We start from the raw sequence: 17,277 nt of genomic DNA, 5'->3' as shown, positions 1-17,277 counted from the left end.
CCGACTCAAAAGCTTATAAGTGCATTGTTTAGAAATTTTAACCAAGATATATTCTATAAAAAACGGGAAAATGTGTTATCCTGTTATAAAAGAATTGATAATACATACATGATAATATTTACGTAGCTACGAAAAGATGAATTCGTTGGAAATTTTGGCTAAATATTATGTGGAAATATTTTTAAGTATTCCCTTACACATTAATGTTTCTTTCGTAAATGTCAAGGGTTTACATCGCGTGTATATTTTTTAAGGCAATTATTACTTTCCTATAAAAATTATGTGTGGTATTTTTTTTAAATTCCCAAGTGTCAAGTGAAAGTTGACTAAATAGCAAACATTTTCTTTATTTAATCACGCATTATTTTATATTTATAAGAATATGATATTTCTGTGTGTGTTCTATCGTTACTTATTAATTACAAAACCTATTTATCGTTATTTTAATGTAAAGAGAAAGCGAAGTACATAAAGTCTAAATTAAAATTAAATCCATCCTAGCCACAGAATACTTGTACATAAAGTTACATAAAACTATTTATGTAAATACATACAAAGGCCTATTTCCATGGAACCTTATCTCATAGTTTGTCCTTGACCTCAGACGGGAGTAATTGTAAAAGTTATGACGAGATGTGTCATGTAACAAAAACAATACACAATACAAACTTACACAATACATAGGGTACGGTGATTACGGGGAGATAACAATGGTCTTAGTACGAAGCATTTAATAATACCTCTAGGAAAATAGAAAAATATGACAACTGTACCTACAATATTAACAGTCTTTGTGAAGAAAAATTTTGATCCAACACTTACAGACAAAATGGATAAATTCCTTAAAATGAAATGTATAATTATTAAGCAATTTAATATATATGATACAAAGTTAAATGTTACTCTATTAAAACTAAACTAGTAAACAAACCTGGACACGTCCGCCTCGTAAACCCTTCCCGGCTAAATGTAATTGTAAAAGTTTTGTGGGCTTTGAGGGACCGGCACTGTATCAAGTTGTATGATACGATGATGTATCCAGACAAACGCGCATATTACATAGAATATTAACGAATTTATATTATAAATAATGTCCAAAACATCGTTAATCGAATAATTATAAGCGATAATGTTAAAAAGAATGAAAACTTTTTTCAGAACTGGGGATTATTAAAAAAAAAAACTAAATTCATTTAAAAATAAAAAAGAATGTAATATAAAAAAGTACATCGTCCCCGCCAACAAAAAAAAAAACTTAGTCATAAATTTCAACTAAACAATTCCATAACCTGTTCTGAGTTTATCATACATATAATTAGATCACATTAACACATTGATAAATAGCTATCGATACTAATTAATGTATTTATCGATAGAATTTTTTATTGATCGTAAATTATAGCTTATTTGCTTCTGTACGCAACCGAATAGTCTTCACGTTCTAAATCACAGATAATCCTTATTTATTGAACACAGAGTATATTTATATTATAATAAATTTTATTCGTTTATAATAATTTAAGAACCAGAACGTGTCTAATATAAGCTTCTGAATTCAAAGTTTAAATGTTCTTCATTACATGTAACCGATATAAATAGGTCGCAACAAATGAAAATCTATTTGAAATCGGACTTTGTTAGAAAACAGTAAATGTTTAACGAGGGCATGTTGTAAATATTTTAAAAATATTACATTTTGATACTGTTTCAATTCAAGTAGCATAATATTGGGAAAACGGTAACATAATTTTGAATGTTCGATTAAAAAACAGGGAACCCGTCTTTCCAATCAAATTATAATAATTAATAGCTATTTGAATAAAGTCCGGTTTAGTCGGACAGTCTATCGATCAGCCGAATCGATTTAAAATTGCATTTAAATCGATACATTAGCATTATTTATAGATTTTGTTTGACAAATTTTTAGATCGATTGACTAAAATTTCACATGTTTACGTTAACGATATATATTTTAAGATTTTCCGGAGTTCCTCTTACACAGACTAGCCTTAATGTTTGTGTGTTGTCATCGAAATATCAAGTTCGGATTAATATATATATATATATGTTAAAACACATATGTATTATATATTTTTTAACCAAAATACGAATACTTGCACCAATATACATTAGAATGAATTTGGAAAAGTATTTGAATCTTACACAAGCGATGTCAAAATAAGAACCTATTTTTACTATAGAAATGATGAAGAAAAATAATTTATGCCCAATGATTCATAAATTACATTACAAATATCGAATTTAGATTATATCTATTAAGTGAATTACTCCAAGAACTTTATCCCAAACATTATCATTGAAATCGCTTCAAAGTTACATTACTTCTATCTTTTTGGGTTATGAATTTACATAAAAAAAAAATCTCTATTGGGCATAGCTATATAAGAATATGTACAATTTAACATATCCGATCCTAAAAATATTAAGGCAGTAGTATATACATATGTATATGTAAAATTATTAAACTAATTTCAATTTAAATCAATCTTTAATTTATACAAATAAAGTGTCGAGGGCCAACCTTGTATCTTAAATGAAAAAAACAAAGGAGTAGGGGTGAGTGGATGTTTGTTTGTCTCTGTTAGAACTAGGAAAATTGTTATAATGAAATTGTAAAGTTATATAGTTATGTTAAAATAACTTCTTCAGGTGGCAGAGCCTAGGTATGGTCAAGTTATTACAGCTCGAACATGGGCCGGCTCGACCGGGGAAGAACCACCCTCTTACAGAAGATTGGCGTGAATAGCCTTTAGTGGCTGCGTTTTGTCCGATGAGTGAGAGAGCCGGTTGCCCTTTCCCTGTTCCCACCCTTTCCTGCCATTTCCTTTTCCTCAACAATCAAGGTTGGCAACGCATCCGCAACATAGATGTTGCGCATGTCCATGAGCAACGGTCACTACAGCCCATCAAGTAGGCAATCTGCTCGTTTGCCACCTTTCACATAAAAAAAAATTAATTCAGAATTAGATAAAGATATGATGCAGGAAGATATTTGTATATTCGAGTAAAGTTGCGGGAAGTAACCAATGTGTCGAAAAATTTTTGCCACAAAACAGTATGTATGTCAGAAATTAATTTGTAGATGTTTGTATTAGGGACATTAGAACTGTTATGAAAAAGCCGGTCTGTTTCTATGACTATTTCTGATTATGTGTATAAAATATATCTATAAAGAATAAATAAATGATATAACTTTAAATTCTCTATTGGTTAGACTCAATATCTTATAGATTAAATTCTTATAAAATAGCTGACATATTTATATATTATTAAATTTTATACATTACTTTAGCAAATATTAATATCATATCAATTTTTAGATTAAGATCTTGGAACTATAACAGAACATATTAAATAGCAAAAATATATATATGTGCTATTTTTAAGTGTTCCGTCTATAGCCAATCATTATAACATCGATCGATTTTAAATTCAGATTATTTCGGGAGTATCCAAAATAAATGCCTTAGTGAGCTGAACTTAAAATAAAAACAGTCTACAAACAACCAAATGATTTTATCAGAAATATACAGTATCTATGTAATGGTGCCCACTGCTAAGAAAAAGCCTCTTCTCACATAGAGAAGGTAAGACCATTAACCACCACGCTTCCTCAAGGCGGATTGGCGGTTTCAAACATATAAATGGAAATTATAAGTCTAGGTTTCCTCACAATGTTTTCCTTTCCCGCCTATAAGTTTTGTCTAAATATTCTTAGAAAGTACATATGACTCGAAAAAAATCACATTGGTTCTTGCCAGGTCTCAAAATCTCACCAACATGGAGGAGAGGCGGGCCTTTTTCCCTGGGTTTTATGATACAATGTCTAGCAATCACACTTCTACAATACATGCAATATCTACAATAACTATAAAGCACCTTTAAAAATACAAGTAATTTTGTCACCCTGAATGTTATCTTTTTGGACGCTGAATTAATTTTAATGCAAGTATTTTTTTTAAATCCTAGTTAAAAAAGTATATATTTCTGTTTAACGTATAAATTTAACATGCACCTAAGGTTTATACTAACTACTAGTCTAAAACGCAGAATATCGTAGTGCCAAATAAATTATATATTCTACCTGAGAGGATTGCAATCTCTGGATTATCGTTCTGGCTGCAGCATCATTTAAATAGGAAGATGTAAATACTTTATAGTTCTTTTATTTAAAAAAACTATTTAAAATGAACCTGAGATTTTGGAAGTCACTTGAGAATCGTATTAGCACAAGTTTTCACAATACATGCGACGCCTCCAGTTTTTCTTTAAAAAAATTCTCACGTTATAGTATTTAATAGATAAATGAGGTGTAAGACTTTCGTGACCATTCAATTAAATGAAACTAATATTTTCGGATTACTACGCGTATTTTGATCGCGGTTACTGCAAAGTAACCCAAACGTCGGGAATATGTAGTTTTAAAACAAAACAAAATACGCGTAGTAATCCGAAAATATTAGTTTCATTTAAAGTAGCTTATTGAATGAAATACAGGAAACGCAACGTATGACGACGAAAACTTATAGTAAGCATAATGTGGCTCTGTAATATATTACCAAATAAACAAATACCAAACTGAATCCTAGCTTGGGCAATAAGCGAAGTTAAGTGTTAAAAACAGGGTAAAATAGATGCTGTTGATGGAGGCGTGAAACTCGTCACTTCAATACATTTATTTATTTGTTCTATTATAACAATAGTACTTACAAATACTCCTAAATTACCGAGCATTATGTTAATGTTTATTTTTTGGACTTAAATACATAGTTAACTATCATGTTATATTAGTATCCTCAAGAAGCCAATTATAATATCATATACGAAACAATACGAATATACAATTTCTTCAAAGCGATGATCCAACAACTTGTCAGGTGAAAAACATTTAAAGAAACTGACACAAACACACACACACGCGCATTCCATACACATGCACACTCACACACACATATACAAACCATAAAGATATGACACTTCTATATGCTACTATAAGTTTGCATCGTCACACTACACGGGAACATTAATTGAATTTCATTCATATATCGGAAATGTCTAGTACTAATGTATGGTGTTGTACGTGAAACGAGAAACGCTTCGTATGTTTGTAATATATGTTTTATTAAATATATACATAAGAATTATGTAACCATAAATAATCTTCAATACTAAATTTTATTTTCGACGCCTCTATATAAAGCTTTTGCGGTAAAATACATCATTAAATTTGGCTGTTTTTTAAATGAACATAATATAAATACGGGCGATTCCATATGTGACTGACTCTATATTTCAAACAATTAGCATTTTGTTTTGTCTTATATAACGATGTATATACTGGTTTTATATCGGGTTAAGTCTAATTTCACAGACTAATTACTAACTAACTGAAACTAATACCAGCCAGCGGTGGGATACAAGTATGATAAAATTGTATTTGTTAAAACCAGTAATTGATACGTGATTGAAACATTGATTGGAATATATTTTTGTTCGAATAGTAACCATGAGTAACCATCTTATGTAATATTATCCACAGTACATTGTATCATAAATAAAGTATATATAAATATTGTGAACCTATTAAAGTTTGTTTATATTTAATATCTTGTTTCGTTGGCTGTACCTTAGAAACATATTTTATACTATGATCTTTATATTATATAGAATTGTTTAGATATATAGAAATAAAAAAAATATTAAAAAGTAATATCAAATATCTAGACTTTTTAACCTAGAGGTCCGTCCAAGTTTTCGGTTAATGTACACGTCTAACGTCAACGTAAAGAAAGTTACCAGCAGGAAGTAAGCGTTAAAGTTGAAATTTTATTATCACGTTTCACATCTTTTTCTTTTATCTTTTTTTAGTTTAAAAAAAAATTAAACGCAGATAATTTTACAACATACTATTTTTTAAATTGTGCTTCCGGCTGTCTATAATTTTAGATTTAAAAAATATACTATTCTCAAATATTGTATACCTTCGTTTATTTCATTTTTTTTTTTAATTAATTTTGAATGTGTTTTACTCCACTCATTTGTTTTATTGAACTTTATTGCTTCTTAACATCATTCAGTTTCAAAAAAGTCTTTATTATCTTAATGTTTTCATATATCAAGAAATTAGTGAGAAGTAAACGAAAAATATACCAAATTTTAAACAAAACGAAAGGGCATTACCAGTGTTGTAAATACAACACACTAGCAAATAAATGCGAGGTATTTTTGAATTGGTAGCATGTAAAACGATGTATCGTACAAATGAGCGAAGTTGCCACTTAAACACATCCCGCCTTCGCACTGAGAAACTTTTGCAATAAAAGTGCTTAGTGTGGCCGCGGTGCAAGCGTCAGAATATAAGCGGATAATGTACGAGTATTAAGACAAGGCCCGCAACCGCTTATCAGCTATGATTTAGATTTAACTTTACTATATAAACATTAAGGCTGTTGTTATCACATCACATTTTAAATATATTGTGTTTTGAAAATATTTTTATCTCAGATAGTAAATTATTATAATAATATTCTTTATACTACATGAATCAAAATATACAAAGACAGAATAAAATAAAAATAAAAAATATAAATTATTATAATATTAATTAATGTTCAGATATTTCTGAAGTTAAAGATACATTGTTAACTCTCATTGAATATTTAAAATGATAGTTCGAATTATATACACATACATATAAAGTTAAATGTACTGTATGTATTTACTTAGATCTATAAAATCAAAAATTTTAATTGTAGCTAAACCTGAATTATAGCTTTTTTCCAAATAAAAGTATTTTAAATACAAAAAAAAAGGACTGCTTGTCAATTACCATGCGATCAATTAAAGATTTTTGAATATGAGCGATATCGGTGAATTTCAATAATATATACATATAATATTTTTAATGTTGAATTGAATGTAACAAAACGCTATAAGTGAGAGCACACAAACCCCTCACCACCATTGATCGGATCTGAGCGATTGTTGTTATTTGTAACTAACCGATACTTGTCTCATTTCATCCTCTTTAACAGACCTCTAAACAAATAGTTGCTGTTACAACAAATTACTTTAATTGTACACTTATTATTTCCAATGATGTTTAAAATTGGAAATATACGAAATTTATGTTATTTGAAATGTACTGAGTAATTATAAATTTACAACATACTATTTTTTATTTCAATTTATAACATTTGAGAAATTCAGAAAGATAAAAAATCATAATAAAGTGATATATAAAACAAAGTAGCTTTTTTGTGAGTCGACTTCATGACAATGGATAAATGTAGGCTTTACAGAAGGGAATATTAGCATGCATTAATCGCATTACAATTTAGAAGTGATACGAAAGGAAAAAATTAGTCTTTTAGAAGAATGAGACAAAAATCTAGGAAATATTTTATATAAAAGAATACAGAATATAAATTTTATTGACAGAAATGATACTAACCTTTAATTTGAGTGGTCGCGTCCGAGTGGATTTAAAAATTTTGAATTATATGAAATGAAAAAAGAGTTTATACTCCCCTTAAATTAGAAATAATAACTCCGCCTTTATAAATTAGGCATTTAAAAATATCTATAGATTTTCCTGTCAATATTTTCTCTATAGGAATGACATATGGTTATTTGTGAAAATATTTTTAAATTGTACGTCATTCGATGTAAAAATTACACGTAACTATATCGAGAACAAAAATTTTTCCATTATATATAAGCAACAAAGGTAATAGAACAAAAATAAACAAATATCAATCAATTATAACCGCTACATTAGGCACATAGGCGCTTGGATCACCGGGTCTTTTGATGTGACCGTTACGACCTTCACCAACTCAAGGCTAACAGCTTCTTTATTACAAACATTTATATTTGGACTTACACTCCGAATTAAGATAACCCTTACCTTAAATTTGGGACACTTAAAACATGATCTTTATTCATCTAAAAAATCTCTTCTTCCTACTTAATAATGAAACAAAGACACGGATTATGGATTCTGTGAGCCTGCATTAATACGTTACAGTATAAGAAAAAAGAAAGTTGAACTTTTGAATGAATTAAAAAAATATATATTTGAAGCAAATATAATTCCAAGTGACTACCTTATTATGTAGTAACGGATGAAGTTTGGGGAATCATAAGTTTCATGACACGCTGAAATCAAAACCAGTTGACCTCACGACTTTGTAAGTTTGCCATCAACGTGTCGATGTTGGGACTGTGAGATAGTGAAACGATAAATATAGAATATTCTGGCTGTTTAAATATATAATAAAAAATCTATACGTTATAAATACATATATGTGTGTGTGTGTGAGTGGGTGTGTATGTGGGCGTGTGATAATTAACTCACCGACCATGATTGAAACAAATTGTCTGAAGCTGATTTTAAATAAAAGTAATTTGATAACACAAAATATAACATTAAGATATAATAGATAATAAAATAGACTTAAATAATTTAAATTGGTAAAACTAAATGTATTTTGATATCGCTATTTCAAATGAGTGTAACGACTAAGAAGAGGTATATCACAATGAATGACACACACACACGCACAGTCATACGTCATAAATTTCACATTTATAATATTAAGGGATTATTACGATACGTCTAAAATAAAATATTCTAATTATTATCTTAGCTATTAAAACTTAAACATAACTAAGTTTATCCCAAAGATTCTTCAGCTTCTTTGCGAAGATTGGAATGGAAATTTAATATTATAAAAGAGATCAATTAACAAATTATATTTTTAAAGAGTTATACTTCAAGACCGTTGCTAAAAGTAACAAGAGCATCTTCATATGTGGATAACTCAAACCATTATCCCGACTACGCTCGCGTAGGTCTAGACTCTAGACCAGGTTGGCTAATGTAATGAACTTTAAAATCCGCTCAAAATTGAACGTATTCTTTGAAGTTACCGGGATATCCCGAACTTTTCCAATAAAAACTCTCTTAATAGTATTCTTGATGATCCAATATCTATACCTTTGTGAGTTATCTTTAGAATCCTTCCTCAAAGTCAATTAATATGAGACCTCGAGTTTATTTACTAAGCCTTCTTTGTGTTATTAAATCAATATTTATTTAGTAAATTCTTTTCAATATTCACATTATGTATCTTATACAATACTTCGGTGTAATTTATGATCATTGTCACAATACCAATTAATATTCTCTAATTATTCTAAAAAAATCTTATCCTTGATATGAGCAAATTTATTTAATACCATGGAAAGGATCACTCGTTTTGAGTAACTTGTCTAGGTCTTAAAAATCATAAAGCTAATACAGATCTCAAACTTCTAGAATTTTCCAGCGAATATATAATACATAAACTCTCGTGTATTGAAATTTAATTTGCCAAATTCAACTTACATCTGTACAAATCAAATGCCCACTGTTAACAATTAAATCTTTTTGTACAAAAGCATTCAGTTATTTCCAAGTTTAAGTCATAACACGTTTTGCGTTTACATTATTAGCCTGTAATACTATAATGTACACAGATTTATACATGAAAAATTGTTAAGCATACTTTGCACCGCTTAGAAATCAATGTGAAATAGACTTCAATGATATTATTCGTGTCAAAGCCTTAATAACACAGCACGACCTACCTGAAATAAGCTGGTGATTTCTAAAGCGAATGTTGGTAGTTTGAGATACAAATATCACATGCAAATCAGCGACATTCATGCGTACTAACACATGCAAGGAACGAGACTTATTGAGTCACCCGATCCAGGAGATACATGAATGAATTCGTCACAAAGTTATTTCTTAGCTTAAAACATTACGAGGAACTAATCATTAAAACTGTACGTGCACTTCTTTGTAATTTTAGCCAAGTAATTCAGCCCATTAATACAGGTAGGTATACGTTAAAAATTAATCGTTTGTTCTTCAAAACAATTTCTTCAAAAATGCTATCAAATGTTTACAAGAAGCGCAAGCTTTGATGTTCACAAGTTCCTCAAATTACTCAATTTCACAGCAAAATTTAATATAAGAGAATTATCTTTGCGAATTCTTTTCGGGACGTCTTCCTGTTTCGAATGCAACATTAATATAACACATCTCGATAATTTCAGCTATCATTAATTTAAATACGAAATAACATTCCCGTTCTGTAATTCTAATTAAAGTCGCTTTTAACAAATATTCTAATATTACGTTTCGCTTGTTTCGACGCTGAATAATTTTAAAACGCCGCTAGGAAGCCTAAAGCGTACATTTTTAATACAAAAATAACTTTCGGACAAAACAAAAACTTTTGTCATTAAAAACATAAATTATTCTCAGTATCATAGTAAGTAAAGTAATATATTTCGGCAATAAAATAAAGATATAATAGATTATAGGCATTTCTTGAACATTCTCATATAAATAAACTTTTTATTACGGACCCTTGTATAATATTCTTTCTAGAAAAACTATACACTAGAAAAGATCATAACCATATATTGAAGCAATAAAATTTGCACCCTATTTGATAAGAATTAAAGCCCACAATCGTACAAATTCAATTAGCACAGAGCAAACATTTAAGCAAGTAAATTAAGGATTTCTTAAGGCTCTAAGGTTCAAGGGGCTATTGATTTTCACTTGACACGTCGATTTTATTGCATGCCGTTTCGGAGCCTACTTAGTTATACAAAAAGGTGAAGTGGAAATATTGCAAGCGATTTTAGTCTCTATTTTAAATAGAAATAAGAGATTTTTATGTATAAAATGACAAGATATTCCAAGGTATTGGTTATATGCAAAATCAGGGGAATTCATGATTGGTATGATGAAGAGAGGTAAATTGAAGTGATCTTGCCAAAACGCTACGGTATTCAATATAGATTCAGTTTTATGAATATTGTACATTAATTATATAGAAGTTGTATACCACGATCTGTTAAAATAGTTAGAGCATAAATTTCTATACGCCCAATAGCTTATTAGCTCATAATATTGAGTAAAATATAATTAAGACTCAGTATTCGAGACGTAGAATCTAGAATACAATAATTCTGTAATATCCTATAATAATATGATATACTCATTACAAATGAAGGTGCCTACGTAGGCTTTAAGTTCCACGATTCCTGAAGGTATTTTATAGGTGACACAGACATTTATTTATTTGCATAAATCGTTAACTTGAAAAAGCTAAAAGAGAAAAATAACGAAGTGTTTTTTTTTACAACAACAATTATTTTTCTCACTTGCTCTTCTTCTTTTCTTCTGTCAATTGTTAACTGTTATCAGTAACTTATATTGGAATGAAAATCACTTATCATTTTCCTGTGTTAAATTATTGTTCGTTATTTTTCATTCTGCTTTTCTTTTCATACGACGTAAAATTAGTCAGTAATTTAGAAAATTTACTCTCAACTGTTTAAAGTATTGTTTTCATGAAAGCCAAATTCCTTTTAAGATGAATCGATACAATGCGTTCTATGTGGTATCATCAAAACAAAACAAAAAGATTGGGACTTTACGCCCTTACAGATACCGGCTGTCGAAAATCTTTATACAATATATTATATTTGGTTCTTCATTGAATACTGGCAACATTAAAATTCATCATCATCATCATTTAGCCACTCTTGGTCCACTGCTGGACAAAAGCCATACATACATTAAAATTATCACGTAGAAATACACCGAAAATACGAAATATAAAATAAATATATATTATTATGAAGACAGACCTTTGAAATATAGAGTAGAACAGAAAGTTGTCTATATATATATATATATATATATATATATATATATATATATATATATATATATATATATATATATATATATATATATATATATATATATATACAATGGCTTGATATTTGTCTGTTTGTCTGTCGGTCGATAAGCTTTTATTAAACATAATGCTGAAACTAAAAATGTATTACGTTTAAAATAGTCGGGTAGCACTTTGAATAATATTTGCGTAAATAAAAAATATTTTGTAGCAAACGCTACAAATTGTTCAACACTCAGACAGAAAGTATCAAAATATAATCCAATTTGGCAAACAAAAAAAAAATAGTTTTATTTTATTTTTCAGTGTACTATTTCGATTCGTCCAAAATAATTTATAATGTGTAATGAAATCCATTGAAATAAATAATTATTGGTGAAGAACAGCAAATAGTTATAAATTAATACTATTAACTTAAAAACAATAAAACTCTTTTAATCTTGATAATTAGAAAACCGTAAAAAAAATATCCTTGAAAATCGCCCTAAGATTTTTGTTTGGGACTGCGGTAAATAAGAAAATCTTATTAGTACTAATTTCAAACTATACTTTACAATTTCTAGTTAAATCTTAACGAATATATTCAGTTAAATATTTCCATTGAATAGTAAACCGTAGAACCATTAAAAGGTTTTTCTTCTATGTCTAAAGAAATACGCAATGTTTGTGAAATTATTGTGAGCTGTCTCGAGACTTTCATCTTTAATTGTTTAATGGAACATTTCATGTACGGAATAATAGTTTTTAATACATACAACCAACTGCTTTTACACTTTGTGTTAATTAGAAGTGAAAGACAAAAAAATATCGGTAACTTTACCTGACAAAAGATTGAATAACTAGAAGTACATAATTAGTTTTAAGAACATTCTCGAACAATGATTAAGATAAATAAATGCCAGTCATATAAAGTGAGTCTATTCTAGATAGTTTCGATACGTTTAATGAATATCTACATATAAAATTCTTCATACATGAAATAGAATGACCGTTATTTTATTGCCATCCGACAAATGTCATACTTTTATTAAAAAAAAAGCAAGCAATGATATGTATTTTAAGTGCCATTATTATAATACAGCTTTGTAACAAAAATTTGTTTACGATTTATATATAAAAACGATAATTCTGTAATGTATGCCGTTTTTAAAAGGATGGTATGCTTAGGCGGGTGGGATGTTTGATACGACGTTTGTGATATCGAGAGATGGAAACAGAATAAAAAATACATCAAAAAACCTAAATTAAGTGTTTTAGATGAATCATATAACTTTATAATACATTATAATTTATACTTGAGCAACTGGAAGAGATTTTTATGATACGATTAGTTGAGAAACCTATCATATCATTTATTATATTATAATTCCCAAGTGTGTAGTGTCTAGTTCACAAGTCACACGAGTCGACAGCTCTCGAAGCGATAGTTCAGAACATTCACGTTGCATACAAGTTTTTCAGCTTAATTTTAACAGTGTCAGATAACTTAAATTAAAAAGATAAGATTTCTGATAGATCATCTTATATTGCTTCTTGCTCTGGCATTAATTACATAATAATAGGTTTCTTTGATGTGAAACTCGAATTAAAGAAAATTTTATCTGAAGCAAATGATCTCAGAAGATATTCGACTTTGACTCTCTGGTGATTTCTGAGACAGTTTTGTTAATTCCAACCAACTTTTAGAAGTTCGTTATGCTAGGTTATAGTGCAATTAGTTTGAGGTGATACATAAAAATGTTCTGTAATGTTAAAATTAATTATATTTAAATGGATATTTATTATTGTCTTCTCAAAAATAAACTCTAAATTTATATGACACTTCAAATAACATATAAATAGCTATGTAGCTAACTTCATGCACTACAAAAAGAGGCATACGGTTTGCTTTTAGCCCTATCAAGTTTAATGGGAAAACATACATATATATATATACTCGTATATATGAAAATTATGTCACTTAAAATAGAATCCAAATCAAATTGTATTCTAGTTTATCTGATGTAAGTAAAATCCGCAAATTATTCTGTCCCGGCGTGTTTTATTCAAACCGTGGATATGGGAACCTAATTTATTTTTTATCCCATGAACGTATGAAAAAACTCCCCAGCTAAAGATAAATTTAAAAATCATTGGCCGTAAGGAAATCTGGTCGATTCATGAATATTTCCATATCTGGTACACAGACAGCTAACACACAGAGGTTACTTATACGAATGCATATAAATGTAATAACTATATTGTAATAAGTAATACATAATTGCTTATATACTAGTAACTAAACTATAAACGTCTTAAATTGATGTAAATCTCTTACAAAATAATCATTAGTCTGTAAAAATTATTAGGCTATATTACTTATCAATTATCAATTATCTTTTTAACCTCATTTCGATTAATTTTACGTAATTATATTAAATATCTCGTCTGCCCGTGATCACGGTTGCTGAAAAGTAACCGAAACGTCGGGAGGATGTGTTTTTTACAAAAATAAAGCAGGCGTAGTATATCCGAGAAAATATTAGTTTCATTTAAATAATTTTAGGTAGTTTTTAAAAGGTTTCTTTGTAAGCAGACACGCCAAATACTAACATAGTTTATAGTCTTGTGTTACAGACATAAATAAGTATATTAACGGTTATTTTTATTGTCATGAAATATATAATACATGTATACAGAAAAATACATAACTCATTTGATTTTAAGGATCCGTGAAACTTTAAAACTTATGTACGAAATTAGGAACAAATAAGTTGAATACAATCTTCTATCCTACGAGTTAGTTAACAAACTTCTATATTTCATTAACATTCAAGTTCAAAGAACTTCAATAGAATGTCTTAATTAATAACATATATTTGATTTTTTATCGTGCAGCCATCTTTTCCGTGCTACTCTGTATAACTTGCATGTGGCAAGTCGATCTATATAAGTAACGTAGACGAGGGATGCGCTCTTGAATGGAACATGAATGAAACACACTGCAAACCTCAAAGACTTTACATAAATATCTCGAGCAATAGAAGGTATATCTATTAGGTTCTTACTTATTATATCACCACGTTATAATTAATTTACATCACCGATTAGATAACATTTATCTAAGAAGATATCAATTCTAATAGACTACCTTTTGCTAGTGTTCAATAACTATCTAGAAGACATCTTTGTTAAAAAAAGAATATCGAGAATCGATGAAATGATATTGAATATTTTTATAACAAGAATATTATAATAAAATAATATAATCTTTACACACTTCATACTAGTTTTTTGATGTTTCAATTTCTAACCATATCTCAAAAGCAACAATTTTTTTACCAACCCAAAGTTAATTTGTAATGTCGTGATTAAAAAACATAATTAGATAGGCATTTTCAAGAAATAAGGTCTTGTTACCTAATAACTAAAGACAGATTTTGACTACTTCACAATGTTTCATACGTATTCCATACATATACGATTATGATTATAACAAATACGATATGTATATAACTATGTATATTAGTAAACACGTCGAGAAAAGATTGCCTTTATATAAAAGTGAAAGCATTTTCTGTATTAGCATAGCCGGTACTGCCCTGTTGAGTGAATTACATGCGAATAATTTTAACCTTAAGGTCCCCTTGAATAAATAAACTAAAAAAAATTCCGAATATTAATACTATAAAGGTCAACTTGTTTTATGCTCATTCTTATTAATGGCAATGTAAAATCTAGATTACACTTATTTTATTTCATATAAAAGTACTGTAATGCTTCGTTATTACCTTATTTTAATAAAACCTACTTTATGATTTAAATTAAACACTACAACTATAATGAATGCAAATAATATTAGAGTGTTATAGATTTAAAACATTTATTTGTGTAATAAATAAACGGTGTTTATATAAAACATGTTTATAGACCTGGCTTTGTCTTGATATAATAAAGTATTATTGTTTATAGGAAAGAAATAAAAGCAATTTCAGCCTGAACGCCTCAATCATCTCTGATAGCCGCTACATTAGAAGCCGGTGAACACCTACGTTCATACAAAGAAAACGTTCTATAAAAAATACAGAGGAAAAACACGAAAATGTACCCAAGTGGCTGTTCTCAGTTGTTTGCTTCGGAAAATGAGGTGCAAAATAAAAAAAAGCGCTCTTTCCTCTCCCCGTTAACAGCCATTTGTTTCAAAATTCAAACTCAAGGGGAGTCGATGATTGTCAGCTTCGTTATTTCTATCGTCGAGATATTTTGTACGATTTCGTGTTTATCGAATTCTTTTAACAATATTTATTCATCATGCTGACGGAACTTATGAACGCTTTTTTCGTATCCTCGGTGTGAGATCTTTATTATTATTATCTAAAGCAAAACAATTGTTCCGACATAATAGTTGTACATTGCTAAACAACAAACAATAGTTGCCATAGCCGCTGTAAGTCCAAAAGGTATTTGAGATGCACTTTTAGAAGTAACGGTAAGTAGTATATATATACTTATCTGACTGAGGGCAATAGTGTATATGTATATATACTAATATACTATGTATATTTTTTTTTATTTATAAACCTTAGTTTCTCCTGTTAAGGTTTTTATAAACCTTAAAACATGAAAGTACTACAATAATTTCCCGATCAATTATTGCTATTTCTGGTTTATTTATAACTCGTTAGTCAACTCATAATATAAAAACCACAATATACACACACACATATATATCTTTATATATATACTTATACAAATAAATAAAAAGCGAGCGCTATTTATAAAATAGTCCAATCTTATTAAAGTGAATAGGGTACCAGAGCCATTCGTCTCTATTGGCTATACCGCTACCAATGGAATACAAAAAATAAATATATTCCTATCCAATTTATATGAAATATGTTATACAAAATTCAACGTCATTTCAAAGCAATATTGATAGAAAAATATTTTGGACGTGTGTTATAGGAATTAAAAATCTCCCTTGTAATCTTTTGGAGTCGATGTACGCTAAGAAAATCACGCGAAAACTCCTCTTAATTCTATTAAAATTTATCCAAAACAAAATTTTCAACAAAACATCTTCATTAACATCAATTACTTTACTTAGAGCTACGTATTTTGAAATTCTTTACACTTTAAGTCCTTTCTGCTTCAAATACTTCATCACAACCACGACTTCTAGTACAATAATTTTATGAACATTATAAAATACACTGTCTTTATCTTCTATGATTACTTGACTATATGAACTAAACATGTCATTACATCAAAATATTTTTATAACCTACCAAACTAATTCTGCTGAGTCTTCCCTTTATATACATTTCACCCTCAGTGACTCAGCTAGATGTGTGGTCGCAGTTGAAGCGATTTAGTCACGATAATTAATTAGCTATAGTTATAATGTACAAAATTCCTAGCTAAAATATATTTATAGTTGTGAGATTATTATGAGAAATTTCTTAATACATAACGTATCTGTACGACCATAACCTTAAAGAAGGCT

At 28.8% G+C, this 17,277-nt stretch overlaps 1 protein-coding gene across 7 annotated transcripts in view; it reads right to left on the bottom strand.

Annotated features, from left to right (window-relative positions):
* LOC116773705 (protein madd-4) overlaps positions 1-17,277 on the bottom strand; it is a 197,792-nt gene that overhangs the window by 157,080 nt on the left and 23,435 nt on the right. The window contains exon 1 of one of the 7 annotated variants that reach the window (XM_032666211.2): positions 7,475-7,506. The exons of the other annotated variants lie outside the window; for them this stretch is intronic. The gene's annotated coding sequence lies outside the window, so the exon portion shown is untranslated. Of the gene's footprint in view, positions 1-7,474; positions 7,507-17,277 lie in introns of those variants that run through there. 7 annotated transcript variants of the gene reach the window in all.

The sequence above is a fragment of the Danaus plexippus genome (assembly GCF_018135715.1).
Source record: "Danaus plexippus chromosome 22 unlocalized genomic scaffold, MEX_DaPlex mxdp_33, whole genome shotgun sequence".
Classification (NCBI taxonomy): Eukaryota; Metazoa; Arthropoda; class Insecta; order Lepidoptera; family Nymphalidae; genus Danaus; species Danaus plexippus.
This window is presented reverse-complemented; position numbering and strand designations above follow the sequence as displayed.